Here is a 15,098-nt window from a genome sequence, read left to right as displayed (position 1 = left end):
GTCAGGGGGTCCTGGGACTTGGGTGGGTGCTGCAGAAGTGACCAGGAGGGCTGACAGGGTGGAGTCGCAATCATCAAGCCCCAAATCAATCATCCCTCTCTTCACAGTCCCTCTCCCCCATTAAGGCAAAAAATGTTTAAAACATATTGGGGGCAGGTCAAGAATGAAGAGATTGCACCACGTTAGCTGCTTAGTCTAGTTCCCTCCTCCACAAGGTAATCGGATGACCCCAGGACCTCAATGTTTAGGAAAGTCTTAGGAGCCCTCACTGGGAGGCACATTTTTAGTCCAGAGGCACGGCATTCGCTGGTTTAATCTTCACACTGCAAACTAACCTTGGGACGTTAGATAAACCATGTTAATCTCGATGTGCCTCAGTTTCCTCTCTGTCCCAGGAGAGTAACGCGTTCTCTACCTGCACGGGGCTGTGGTGCGGGTGAGACTGAACGCAGTGTGCGAAAGCTCTCCCAAACCAGCAAGCACCACGCTCTCTCCGCGGCAGGAAAGGACGTTGGTGTTATCCTAGAGCCCCAGAGGGCTGAGGGAAGACTCGAGCTCTAAAATTAGTCCAGCTTCCAGGCCCGGCGCCGGGAATGCCCTCCAGCTCGCCGCGCCTCCCCCACCGCCCCCTCCCGCGCGCCCCCTCTCCCCCTGCGCCACGCTCCGAGATCGCTAGTCATCCCGGACGCCGAGACTCCTCTCCCCCTCGCCCTTTTCGCTCGCGGTTTGGGAGGAGGAGACTGCGAGAGAGAAGCGCGAGGGGGAGATGGGAGAGGGGCTTGGCCGTGCGTCGGCGTCGGCTGTGATGGGGAGCCCGGAGCAACCAGGCGGCGAGCAGTAGCGGCGGCGGCTGCAGCTCGGAACAGACAGGAGAGCCGGCGCTCCTCCCGGCAGGCTGCGCTGTGAACTCGGCTGCGGATTGGGATCTCGCGCCCCCGTCCCTCTCCTCCCGCTGCTGTTCTCCTCCCCTCGGCTCCCCTCCTCCGCTTGCGAACCCCCGGCGGCGGCGGCAGCGGCGGCGGCGGCGGCTGCGGCGTCCCGAGCGCAGAGCGCTTCTGCTGGCGGCCTCAATCCCGGCTAGCGCGCGGTGGGCACTGCGGCGGCAGCAGCCGGGGGACCGGCTTGCCCGGAACAAGAGCGCCGAGCACTGGGTGAGGAAGACCACGGGGGAAGCGCCTCCTTGAGCCGTGGATCGCGGGCGGAGGCAAGGGTGCGTGGGGATTTGTAACGTGATGATTTCGCTGCCTGGTGCACCGGCTGGAGCGCGCCTGCCCGAGCACAGCCTCAGCTGCTGGGTGCAAATGGGCTGCGAGGTGGGCTCTGGAGGCGAGAACCGACGGAGCGCGTGGGGGAAACTTTTCACCTTGTAAAGTTCCAGCCTCCGCGCAGTCCCGAGCCACCGTTGCTGCCGCTGCAAACTGGAGGGGAGGGTGACTTGGCCCTACGGCGGGAGCCGGGAGGTTTACACGGAGAGTTGGCCAAGTTTGGGGCTGAGGATTTGGGGAGGGGTTGCGAGGGGGGGTTGCGGATCAGTGCACCCATCCCCGGCTCCCAGCCGCCCCTGCAGGTGGATGAGAAGGTTCAGGTGGCGAGCCTGCTTGGCAACCGGTGCCTCTCGGGTGCAGTGGGGAATGTTCAGATGCCGATGGATGATGCACTTAGGGGACCCGAAGGTGCAAGTTGGGTCATCGCTAGGCAAGGCGCGGCGCAGAGCAGGGAGCCCAGCCTCCACTTTCGCTAGGAAAGGGAAGGGGTTACTAGTCTGCAGGTCTGTTCCCCACGCCTGACTCGGGCTTGAGGGCTTGTGGGCAGGGTGAGATGTAGTGAACGGCGGCGGCAGCTCTTCGACTGAGGGCGACATCCTTTACGGAGTGGTTGGGGGCAGAGACTATCCCTGCTGTCTTGACAAGGAGAGGGAACCGGAATGCTTTGCGAGAGTGCATGATTTTTGGCGGGCATGTGGGAAGGCTGCTTGTCTTTGAAAAGAAAGCAGCGCGGGGCTGACCGTCCCAGGAGTGTGGAGGAGCTGTCTCCGGGTTGTGGGCGAGAACGCCAGGGGCACCAGCTCCGAGCTCAGGCCCCACTCCCGGGCGGTGGGGGGTAAATCCCCTCTACAGGCGAGTGTGTGTGCAGGGCAAGGGTAGGGGGCTGAGGGGCGCTGGCGGGGAGGCGGTATAGGTGGCCTGGACCATCTTGGCGCGGCGCGCAGTGAGCGCGAGGATTCCGCCAGTGGGAGTCGCTGAGCTAAAGTGCATCTGGCCCCCCGGCTTGCGCGATGGCGAGCCCGGATATTTTTAGCTGTGCTGTGATCTGAATTCCCTCCTCCCCTCTCTCGTTGACTTTTGTCGCGTGTGTTTTCCGAGATGGTTAAACATTGACTACGATTAGGCTTTGCGGAAAGCAACTTTTATTCACTTTCCGCCGTTCTCCTCTTGTGGGCTGGGGATGGCGGGGGCGGGGTCGGGGGGTGCTTGGGGCAAGGATGCAGGGGTGGCCGGAGTTTGGCTGCGAGCTAAGAGAGCCGCTTGAGTTACCCGGGATGAGAGGAACGGGGGAGCTCCCGGGGTGCGGGTGTGCTGGCAGTGACATCCTGAGGCTGCAGCTCGCTGGAATAATGGGCTCAAACCAGGCGGTGGAGAGGGGTCCCCGGAATGGACGTCGGGGGCAGGGAGGCTGCGGAGACTCTGTGATGTCTCTTTGAAGGACTAGGAGAGGATCCCAGGAGGGAGTGGCGCCCGCGGCCCCGAGCGTGGGCAGCCGGTGGCTCTGGCACGCGGAATCTGGTGGACTCCTAGCGCCTTGGCCGGGAGCTCCAGGTCCATCCCGCCGCCGCCGCGCGCCCAATGGGACTCAGCTTCGGGTTTGGGCGAACCTGCAGCAGCCACGGCGGGAGGGAGGGACGCTGGGACCGCGCTAATGATTGAAGTCTTTTTTCCCCCTCTCCCCTCCTCCCGCTCCTCTCCGCCCCCAGACTCTGGCGCGTTTGTTTTCCAAGTTGGATCCCACTTCCATTTACAAGTGTCAGACAAACCCGCGAGAACCTCCCCCCACCCGCCCCGGCCCCAGCCAGACTAGGGAGGGCGCGCGGGGGGAGGGGGCGAGCTGTCTGGGCAGCGCCTGTGGAGGTGCGACGGGCCCACCCGGGGCTTGAGCGGCTGGGGTTCCTGTGCGTGGGGCCTTGATGTTTTAAAGATACACATAAACAGCAACAAAACCCAAACCACTCTTGGCCACTTGTATTCCGCCGCTTTTCTCCTCTTTGCCTCGGACATATTAATTTTCTGGCCCTGACGCTAGTCTTTTCAAAGGCGAGTCCGGGGTAGTGGGAGGAAGGGGCGGGGGAGCAGGCCGACCAGTTCATCACGGTGGATTTGTGCTCCTGGCTTTGTTGCTAGGATTAGATCCTCTGATTGCGCCCAGGCTGAGTTAAAATAAAAGCAGAGAGACAGAGAAGCGGCCAGAAAGACTGCAGACGACTTTGCCCGGATCCAGGCGGCAAATTCAGGTGGTGGAAAGGGGAAGCCCGCCATCTAGGAATTAAGGACCGAGGTGCCCACATCTCAGTATCGATCAAACAGAGCCCAGATTTCTTCTCCACCAGCAGGCACTGAACTTCTCTTCACATTTACAGAACGCTTGAATGATGTTCTGGTGTGACGTGGAGATTTGAATCTGAGAAGGAAAGGAAGGGAGGAGGGGATGGAAGAGAGAAGAGATTTGAGAGATTGTGATTCTTCAGAATCCTAGAAATTGCACAAAGCCAACTGCTTCTGCTTTTTTCTTTCTTCTTCTTCTTCCTCTTTTTTTTTTTCTTTCTTTATTCCTAAACTGGAGCAGTTGAACAGTGAGAGAATAAGGAACAGCCAGGGAAACCAAGGCTCCAAAAGACAAAGACAAAATGCATAATAACTTTAGCACTTTGATGTGCTTTTTATTTAATAGGGTTGGAGTAGGGGAAGGTTTTTTGTTGTTGTTGATGTTGTTGTTGTTTTTGTTTGTTTGTTTTTTAACATTTTACAAGGAGAAAAGTTGTCTCTTAGAATTAAACCGAATGTTGATATTCAATCATGAATCTCAGTTGTTGCCTTTTTGGAACTTGAACAATGAGTGATGCTGGGGCCAGTTTCTGTGCACAGTGCACTGGGATGAGAAAGTTCCCAGAACTGTCCAGTTATAATGTCTTCATATCATCTGAATCACACCACACAGAGAACTCCACATGAAAGGCAGCTGGCTCAGAGATCAGAAATCAGTCAGCTGCTGGGCTGGCTCCATCTCTTGTCGCTGCAGGATTTTCACAGCCAGTGTTTGTTGACCAGCGACTGGCTCTCAAGCCTTTTAGAAATCTTTCTTTCAAATTTTATTTATTCTGGTCCCTGGCGGAGTCATTTTGGGGATTTTTTTTAATAGGACCCAGTCTGTCTGTTAACTAGCAATTACAGTTGTGCTGAGCTACTCAAAAATGAAATGAGTAGCAATAAACGGTGGATACCCACTGACCTGTATGCTATATGGTTATTTTGCTAGCCCACAGCTTTTGTAAAGCTATGGCTCTTCAGGCTGCTCATAGAAGAACATTTTGATGTGTCAGGTTATGTTATCATCCCTGCTTTCTTCATACGATCCTGAATGACCTGCGCTAATCTGGCTGATGAATTATGTCAAACAGAAAGAAGTAGGCAATTACCAGGCAGGAGAGGGTATTTAGTCATTACCAGTAGGTCTGAGGAGTGCTCCTTGTGGCTGTTGTGTTGTTATGCTATAGTAATAGCTCACAAAGCAAAAAAGAGCATTGTGGCTTTATTTTACCAGTTGTGGAGTTTGGGTATGGCATTCCTTCATAGCCCACATCTGTCCAGTTGCCTGGTGGGTTGGCTTTTTCCTCTAGGGCAAGAAGGAAAAGGATAGTAATGAGAGTATTTGATTTTTTTTTTTTTTTCTATTGTGGGGTCGTCCCCAGGTGTTTTTTTTTTCTTCTTCTTCTTCTTCTTCTCCTTCTCCTTCTCCTTCTCCTTCTCCTTCTCCTTCTCCTTCTCCTTCTCCTTCTCCTTCTCCTTCTCCTTCTCCTTCTTCTTCTGGCTTGAGTAGGGAATCATCTGATGGGAGCAGGTGGGCCTGTCCGTTTGAATTGATTTCCTTTGATTGCTGAAGAAGGACTATTGATGAACCACTTCTTTGCTGATTGTGGCAAACATTAGAGTTGGAATGGAAATTTAAAAGAAAGGGATCTGACAGACTTGGAGTGAAGGATTTGTGTTCTGCCCAGTTCCTTCCTACAGTTAGCAGAGCCTCTGATTTCTACAGATATGCATGGTCTTAAAAATATTAAAGGAAGCACAACTCCTACGTATGCAGTTTTACTTATTGGTGAAATTTTCTGCAATGCTTTTTTGATCTCTAATTGTTGAATATGTCATTGTCAGCATCTTTCTACCCAAATTGTAAGGAGTGGATCTTTGTTTTTTTAATATATCCTGACCTCTTGAGGATCACCACAGTGTGACAACTTTCTTTGGGAAGACTCGGAGAGTAAATACCTCTTCTGTGTTTTGGTCAATTTAATTCTATAGGCTTCTCAAACTTATTGAGTTTTCTGTCAATTGCAGGGTATCTGCTCCTTTAATAAGCTTTATTCCTTTCCTTGTTTTCTTTTTTTTATTTATTTTTATTTGTTTTACATTGCCTCCTTTTTCCAAATTTCTAAGAATAATTTTCAGGAAAGGCTGCCTTTCCTTGAAAAACAAATTCAGCTTAATGACACAGATTGAATTTATTGAGAACATATTTGACACTTGTCTAGTGGGTTCAAGCCAGTTTCTGGTCTACCAAAATAGGCTATCAGTTACATGTAATGGTGGCAAATGACCCATTCTAGCAATTCTGAATTGGAACGGCATTTTCAGGTTAGTCTTAATTTTAGCATATTCTAGGACTTAGATTTTCTTTCTTTCTTTTTTTTTTCTGCTAAGTGGAAGGGATGAAAATTTGAGAATGGATTTACTGGCATGATGATAGAAAATAGAAAACAGCTTTCAGAACTTAATGAATAAAACTCTTCATATAAACAAAATATTACTTCCTTTACCGGCTAGATATGCATGAATGCAGAGAACCTGAAGGAGTTGTGAGGAGGGCCACAGGATTGTCCTTCCTTGAGCAGATGGTAGTATTTCAACTTTCTCCCCTTCTGGGGTTCCAAAACTGTGAATTATAGACTCTTTAACAAAGGAAAGTTGTTTCATTAACTTTTGCCTTTGTACATCTGAAATAGATCCCTTTTTAAAATTCTGTAAAGTTACATGGAATTTAACTTATTTTTTCTTTCTTTAAAAAATGCCTTGCTTTCTCTTCTATTTTCCCTATTTTATTTTTGTTATTTATTTATTTAGAGACAGAGTCTTGCTCTGTTGCCCAGGCTGGAGTGCAGTGGTATGTTCTTGGCTCACTGCAACCTCTGCCTCCTGGGTTCAAGTGATTCTCGTGCCTCAGCCTCTCCAGTAACTGGGATTATAGGCACACACCACCATGCCCTCTTAATTTTTATATTTTTAGTAGACAGGGTGTTTTGCCATGTTGGCCAGGCTGCTCTTGAACTCCTGGTCTCAAGTGATCCACCCACCTCAGCCTCCCAAAGTGCTTGGATTATAGACATGAGCCACCGTCCCTAGCCCTGTTATTTATTTTTTTAAAATTTCTGTTAAAGTTCTTTTCAGCAGTATTTATTGAATCTACCTCTTTCACAAGACAGTGGTCAAGATTCAAAGAACACTAAAATATATCCATTGCTTCTGCTTTGTACTGTTTATTGGGAAAATGAGAGATGCCTGTGCGTGTACACTAGAAGTCACATCTAACAATGTTTATTAATTGACAAAAGAATGTCTATGAACAGGAGCCTCAAGGAGGAGGGAGAGATAAATGTGAGGTGAAGTAAACTTTTAAGGGGAGTGTAAGTTATTAAAGTGAATATAATTCCATTTAATAATTCTTACTAAAGCCCTAATGTATGCAAGGCACTACGAAATAAATTAATTCCTTCATTTGTCAGGGGGGCAGGGCAGAACTCCTTTTTGGAAGAACATATTCATGGGGCAGGTCAAATGGGCTGTCGGAATGTTAGTTAATATTTTGAGAAGACTTCAGAATTTATTCATGTCCTTTCTCCACTGTCCCCTTGTGGTCTCCCACCCCCTAGTTTCAAAGGTAGCCTTTAGGATTTTTTCAATGTGTCTGGGAGCCTGCATGCAGGTGCACACGGTGTACTTTTAGTCCTCTGTTTTCCTATGTTTGAGACTTAGTTGTGAATCTCAGGGTTAACTTTGCCACAGAACACTCTGAGGTGTTCTGTCCTTTAGGTATTCATCATTTAGATCTGTTGCTTGGTTTTTAACCTTAAAAAAAAAGTTTTAAGTAAATGGCATACAAAGTAACATTAGCTTCCAGAATGTGAGTGAAAAGGCTAGACTTTTTACCTTGGACGTTCTCTATGACTTGATCCTACTTGTACTTTTCAGAGCAGTTGCAAATAATATTTCCGTTAATTCTTTCTTTCTTTTCTTTTTTGAGATGTTGGAGATAAGCACAGCTGTTGAATGAGGCACAGATATGAAAGGTTAACTGGAAGTTTAATTATAACTTCAGGACTTCAACTAAATTAAATTCCAAACAATCTGATAAAAATTGTAGCCTTTTCAGTATCGTGGAAGGTCAAAAAGTGACACTCTGGAGCAGCTATTGATGTTTTATATTTTGAGATAAGCCCCAAATTATTAATACTACTAAATATCATTGAACATTATTTAATACTTGTAAACATCTAAGAGTATTCCAGATGACACAGATTAAATTTGGTGACAAATGTGCTTAATGATAGTATAAATACCAGTTTTTTTTTTATCAGATAAATTCTATGCATATCTCTGTGTGTTTTTTTTCCAAAGCAAAATGAGGCTATATCTTGGTAGGAGGATCAGCTTGGTCTCTTTTGAAACCTAGAGCATTTATAGCACATGACATTTTGTTGATTTTTTAAGTCTAAGTATGTGATCAATATTTTGGACATCTGAAATCTATTTTTGATTGTGGTTTGAAATTCTCTGTTGGTTCTAAGTGGTGGCTTAATGATGGCAGTTGCTGTTGTGATTGGGTGAGCAGTTAGGTGATTCATGTGGTCCCGTCCCATGCTAGGGTGGATTTTGCAGCTAGGGTTTCATCAGATTGGCCTGGCTATGGAGAACTTCACTGCAAAGAAATGTACACATGAAAGTGGGCCAAATGCAGACGACTTTAACATCGCCCATGTTATGGATAGAGTGGGGTGTGAATCTTTCCCACACTTTCCACTTAAAAAAAAAGTTTGCTAATAACAGTTTCAATCAAATGAATAAGAATTCAGAAGTGTGTGGTAATCTCTCTTGAGAATTTGGTACCTATTTGATAGGACTGTAAAGGCATTTCAGAATGTCAATTAAATGGAAAAATATGCCTGGAGTTGAATATAATTAAGAAATGTTGAAGTCTGGTGTCTACATATTCAGACACTGTATAAGATGGTTTAATTAGTGAACAAGGATTTGGATTTATTGACAGAAGGTCTCTTTCTCATGGCATATTTCACTCATTAAAAGCTCATAATGTCTTGGATCTTTTTAGCTGTTGGAACTTGACCATTTGTCATTTTGTGCTTCTTGACTTCAGTGACATGAGCTTTTTTTTTTTTTTTTTTTTTTTTTTTAAACTGTGCAACTGATTAGGATGATGTTGCTTCTCCCACTGATGATTAGTTCCATGGAGTGGACGCATGGTATCTCGTAAACATTATGAAGCATTAGGCAAAACTCAGTACTGCTGAAAAACAAGAATTGGGAGGTAGAATTACTATTGTGGAATTTTTGGTCTAGCATCTTAGAAGTAATTAGAGTAACTTCCTTTTTGTAACTACTAGCTTTATATTATATTTACCTGATGGCAGAATTTACATTTAAATTCACATTTCTCTACATCCTTTTCAGTTTTTCGGTTAATGGTTTATTAGTTCGAATCCTTTTTATTCCTGACTGTTGGCGTGAAACAGTTTCTAATCATACAGAAGATGGAAATTCTTTTTTAATATTCTTGTTGTGGGATATATTTCTTTTTGAACTGCATTTGATGATTATAAGTGCCTGAAAGTACTGGAGTTAGTAAAAAGAGAACTTGGGAATGTTGGCAAGTGAGGTAGGGAGAAACATGGTTCAGTCGGTCCTTGAGGATTTTTCCTTACCTGTTTATAACTTAGATTTTGGCTGTCTCCTATACTGGTATTAACGTGAACAGCTACTTTTATAAGATTTTTAAATTCCTCATCTTCATAGGTATGTTCTCTAACTCTGAGCTATTTAAAGTAATCTAGCATTCCATCTTTCCTGTAGACATAGCAGATCATTCACAGTCTGGTTGAACTAAGTACACATTACATTGTTAGTCTTTTTGGTGGCATGTGCTGGGTTCTTCAGGTCAATGTCATTGTTGGCAAAGTGTATTAAGAGTGCTCCTATTATCTTGGATTAATTTTTGCATGGAGCATATTAAATAAATGTGGTATCTGACCCTTCAAAAGTTAGCTTCCTCAGCTGAATGATGTTTAGCTAAATAAGTATAAGTCATAATGTATGAGTGATCCTAAGTCAGTAAGATGGTGAACTGAAGTGACATCATCTGCTTGGAAGTCCCTGGATTAACAATGGGCCTTGTATTTCTATTCGGAAGACAACTGCTGCAATGAGGAAATTGGGCAATCTAGGCAATTAACGATCGGATGGGAAATGTAAGACAAAACGTATTATATTGCCAGATCAATTCCCTGGATCTTGTTGAGTTATACGATAATTAGATAATCTTTTATTTGGAAGTGCACATTTTGTATGTGTAATAACTTGCATTAATCACTTTATTTCTAAGTTGTATTCAGCAGCGCACACCTTGTGTTCAGTTTACATTCTGCATATTTTTGTTAAATAGGTAGTATTAATAACATATTGTACCTCATCTCCAAAGAGAAAGAGATCGATCACTTTCATACAGCTCATCAGTGGTTACTATAATAATCCAAGTGAATAAACCTAGATTGTTCTTATATAATAGATATGTTTTTAAAGATTGAATGTAAATGACATTTTTTAAAACAAATCACATCTTAAATTCTTTCAACTAGGCAAAATACACTTTTCATTTAAACAGATGTGGCAAATTATTTTTATAAAGTAAAGAACAATTTGTCTCTCTTACATTTGTCTGTTTTTAAGTTCAGATTTTGTATATTAAATTTCGTAAAGAGAGGCAAGAGGGTATGCATATTGGAAATATACTTCTGTTCAAACATACAATAAACTGAAAGAGTTTGACCTTCTCCTTCAGTACTGCTATGACGAGAAGCAGCATCAGAGGGGAAAATAAAGGGAGAAGATGGAACTGGAATGAGAGAAAACAGAAATGAACACCTAGTTTATGGAGATGTTGAGGAAATGTTAAAGTTTAGACTTTCTGGGCCAGGAGTGGTGGCTCACACCTGTAATCCCGGCACTTTGGGAGGCTGAGGCAGGCGAATCACCCGAGGTCAGCAGTTCGAGACCCACCTGGCCAACATATAGTGAAACTCTGTACTAAAAAATACAAACATTGCTGGGCACGGCGGCTCACACCTGTAATCCCAGCACTTTGGGAGGCCAAGTTGGGCAGATCATGAGTTCAGGAGTTCAAGACCAGCCTCACCAACATGGTGAAACCCTATCTCTACTAAAAATATAAAAATTAGCCAGGTGTGGTGGTGGGCGCTTGTAATCCCAGCTACTTGGGAGGCTAAGGCAGCAGAATCTCTTGAACCTAGGAGACGGAGGTTGCAGTGAGCTGAGATCGTGCCATTACACTCCAGCCTGGGCAACAACAGTGAGACTCCGTCTCAAAAACGAAAAAAAAAAAAATTAGCTGGGTGTGGTGGCACATGCCTGTAGTCCCAGCTACTTAGGAAGCTGAGGCAGGAGAATCACTTGAACCCAGGAGGCAGAGGTTGCAGTGAGCTAATATTGCCCCACTGCACTCCAGCCTGGGTGACAGAGCAAGACTCCATCTCAAAAAAAAAAAAAAAAAAAAATTCTGGACAGAAGGGCCAGGCCAGTCCAACCTAGAATCATACCTCTGACAACGACAATGTCAGCACTTTTGCTGACACTCCCGTTTCTAGCCTTTAGAACATCCAGAGAAGAGAAGTGCCCCTCTTCTCTCAGGGCCTCTTGTCTTCTGCAGCCCCTCTGCCTTTTTCTCTCTTTGGTGCTTCTTGGCCCTTTTATCTCTCCCAACTCCCTAGGTCCTGTAGTCACTGGTTGGAGCTCCATGCTGTCCTGAAAGTATTGCTTACACCTGACCTCTTGTATTGTTTTTCCGTATCTCTGCACTCAGGTCCCCCCTACACTTGGTGGTATTATTGCAGCACTGTGCACATGCCTTGTAATGAAATTACCTGTGCGGATGTCTCTTTCTCCCATAGGCCATCATTCCCTGGACTCAGTGGGATAACATATTAAGCTTTGGTCCCCCACTGTTACTACTAGATCTTGCCAATGTTTAATATTTAAAATTGAATGACTGTATTTGTTTATGTTCAACTTGGTTAGTGATTATGGACTTCCACAATTGACCATCTATGACCAAATATTGAAAAATATCCCTTTGAGGTATTAAGACTGCATTATGATTCTGGTACTGAAAAGATATATTACTTCTGAGGTCCATATTTCACAGTTGAGGGAAAGATCCTCTAGGCATAAATACGCATGTTCTTTATTGGCTGATCTGCTCAAGCTCTGGATCTTTCCTATGTGTTCTAAGCAAGTGGTGGGAACACATCAAGAAGGCATGTTGGATGCATCCAGGTGTCCAGTCACCTTTCAGTAGCATCACTTTGTTTTCAAGGAATGTGTGATAAGGGTATTATGTACCTAATGGTACATTCTCATGGCGTTTGATGTTCACAGTCAAAGGTAAAATAGACTGGGAGGTAGGAGCATATCTCAGTGCTGAGTTTTTTGTGTCTCAAGAAAGCATAGAACACATAAGTAGGAATGTTATTATTATAAGGATCCTTGGAGCCTTTCTCAATTCTATTTAAAAATTAAATTATTCATAAACACCTGTGCTGTAACTATTATTACACTATGTTACAGTCAACACACTTCATAAGGGATTGAGGCATTCCAGTATATTCTGAGGCCCAGAGGCTCACAGGGGTATAGGTCACTCCATAGTGACCATTGTGAGCAAGAAAATCTTTCTCTAAAGGTTGGAGGTACAGTTTCTGGTACATAATAAAGCTTGTCTATGTAAAGCGAATGTATGAAGTAATCTGACAGTTCATAATAGAATAGATAAAAATGCAAGTCTTGTAAAATTTAAATCTCCCCTCCTTTTTTTTTTTTTTCAATTACACTGCACTATACGCATTATTTGAGGGGCAGGCTGGTGAAATCAACATGTGAGCAGGTGCGTGTCTTGGGAATGTCCTACTACAAAAAATGTTCAATAACTATTTCCTGAATGAATAGAAATTGGAAAAGACTGTGTCTGTCTTTTAGACACTTTGTTATTCTGTGAGCTTAACAAACAAAATCTCATTAACACCAAATCCACAGGAGCATGAGAAATGTGTAATACTCTTAATTTCTTATTAAGTGATTTGTGTTTATTAAAAATTGGCTTGAAGGTACACTGCACATATTCATAATATTGGAGTCTAGATCCCTGAATCTTTCTTGTACTTAGAATTTGCTCACAGTTTAATGTTGGAATCATGAGTAGGAAAGGGGGTATCTTACTTCTGGAGAGATTTACTGAAATGGGAAGATGACGAGTTAAACTTTGGAGATCCTTCTTTCATGTTCCCATACCTTTTAGTTTTGTGTGATTGTTTTAGGCCTTTATTTCTCCAGGCACACTTTGTACATGTCTATAAGCAGATGAGAGGGAGCAAGGGCACATAGGGGCTGATAGAGGCAAATGTAAATCCCGTTTTTTTCCTATTAACTCATGAGGCCTGCTGGGTAGCAGCAGGCATTACCAGACATTTAATTGTGTGCAAGGTAAGGCTGGCACAATTCCAGCATCATGGTGGAGCAAGAATTATACTAATCAACTGGGATATACTGCATATATTGATTAGAGTTGGATTTTGTTATGCAAAAGAAAAAAACCCTTATAAATAGTGGGAAAGTAATTGAGAGTAATTAAAAAGGCAGAGAGTTAATTCACAGTTCTTTAGATGAAAGGGTATTTTGATCCTTTGCTTCCATGCAGATTTCCAGGCAGGCTGGAGCAGTCTGTGAGTGCTGAGTGTAAATGGTATGATCAATGTTACCATTCAACTGGATAGTAAGCAGGCAAGCTGTGTAGATTATATGCTGGTGACCAAGTTCGAACAGTTTCTACTTGGTGACTCTCCTTTGTTTGGGACTGGGGGCTTTTTCTTTATTTTTCTTGGACTTTTACATAACTTTTAATCATCATTAATATCCCTGATGAGAAATAAATTTGGACTTCAGTATCCTAGTGAACACTGGTAAGAATATTATACCACGCTGGAGTTACCTGGAATTCCAGCATGTTTTGATGTTGCGTCCCTCTTTCTTCCAAATGAGAAGGTTTTAAAGCCATTGGTGTCACACAAGACCTGCCGTCTGTGAATGGTGACCTGAAATGGTGCATTTACATACACTTTCTTGCCTCTTAAGCCCTTTCACTCATGAACAGTGCCTGCCAAAAAATACTCAGTGAATACTGGTCCAATGAATGAATGAGATATTTTAGATTTTGGATGGTAGAATAATTTAGCATCTTAAAGAGAAATTATAGGTGGTATTTGGTGGAGTTCTGAGTATTATTATCTGAGATCCTGAATAACGTGTAGGAAAAGGGGAATGTGGCGTGGGGAAAGAAGAAAATAGCTATAATTTATTGAGTATCTACTTTATCATGCTCTTTGCATATGCATTTTTGTTCTGGTATCACCCATGTCCTATGAAGTAGATATTAATATCATCATTTCACAAGTGACAAAGATATGGTTAGGAGCAGAGACAAGGTCATAGGCCTTAACTGGCAGGGTTGGGATTTGAATCTAAAGCTCTTGTTGATAATGATAACATTAAGAGTAGCAACCCCCATAGTAGGAAAGAAGGATGGCCTCATATTCTCAGAATTTGGGTATGGGCCCAAAGATAGAACATGAATATCAGGTGGATTTCTTTGAGGGCTATTTTTCTTCAAAAATTATGCTAATTTTACAGTCTGTTCCACAATATGTTTCTTTAAATGTGAAACATATTAACTTAGTTATCAAAGCACTTAAGTTCCCCCCTGCTCCAAATCTTTAAGTAAAATTGACCACCCAAAAGTTGCTTCCAGTATACACTTAGAGACACCTCTGGAATGTCCACATAGGGAATCCGAGGGGCCAATCTGGTTGGAAAAGGAACTGAGGGTATGTTGAAATTTCGTTTGCATAGCAAGCAGGTTTTGTTTGTGTGTTTTGTTTTTTGTTTTTGCTTAGATTGCATGCTTACTTAGGGTGGCCTGGGGCTGTTAGAGATGGGGAAAGGGCTCATGCTCCAGATTTCATCTTTGTTTACCTAGGAACTTTAAGAATCACTATTGCAACTGCTGTCAATCCAAGTTTGAGAAGCCTGCACAGAACTATACTGCCCCAAATTATTTGAATAATAATAGTAATGAGAACAAATACTATGCATGTGTTTAATTATGAAGGGCTGTTTCTGTTATCTTATTTTCACCATAGGAATTATAAAGTTTATGTGGGAAACTTGAGGGAAAAAAATGTGGATAAAAAATCCTGAAAAAGGCCGGGCGCGGTGGCTCAAGCCTGTAATCCCAGCACTTTGGGAGGCCGAGGCGGGCGGATCACGAGGTCAGGAGATCGAGACCATCCTGGCTAACACGGTGAAACCCCGTCTCTACTAAAAAAATACAAAAAAACTAGCCGGGCGAGGTGGCGGGCGCCTGTAGTCCCAGCTACTCCGGAGGCTGAGGCAGGAGAATGGCGTAAACCCGGGAGG

General features: G+C 44.0%; 1 protein-coding gene across 1 annotated transcript in view; it reads left to right on the top strand.

The window, feature by feature from the left end:
- Positions 1-1,071: 1,071 nt before the first annotated feature.
- The window catches only part of FAT3 (FAT atypical cadherin 3), a 721,964-nt gene continuing 707,937 nt past the window's right edge, over positions 1,072-15,098 (top strand). The window contains exon 1 of the mRNA XM_030918946.1: positions 1,072-1,210. The gene's annotated coding sequence lies outside the window, so the exon portion shown is untranslated. The remainder of the gene's footprint in view (positions 1,211-15,098) is intronic.

The sequence above is a fragment of the Rhinopithecus roxellana genome, chromosome 15 (assembly GCF_007565055.1).
Source record: "Rhinopithecus roxellana isolate Shanxi Qingling chromosome 15, ASM756505v1, whole genome shotgun sequence".
In the NCBI taxonomy this organism is placed as follows: domain Eukaryota; kingdom Metazoa; phylum Chordata; class Mammalia; order Primates; family Cercopithecidae; genus Rhinopithecus; species Rhinopithecus roxellana.
The sequence above is the reverse complement of the archived record's forward strand: the minus strand, read 5'-3'. Positions and strand labels throughout refer to the sequence as shown.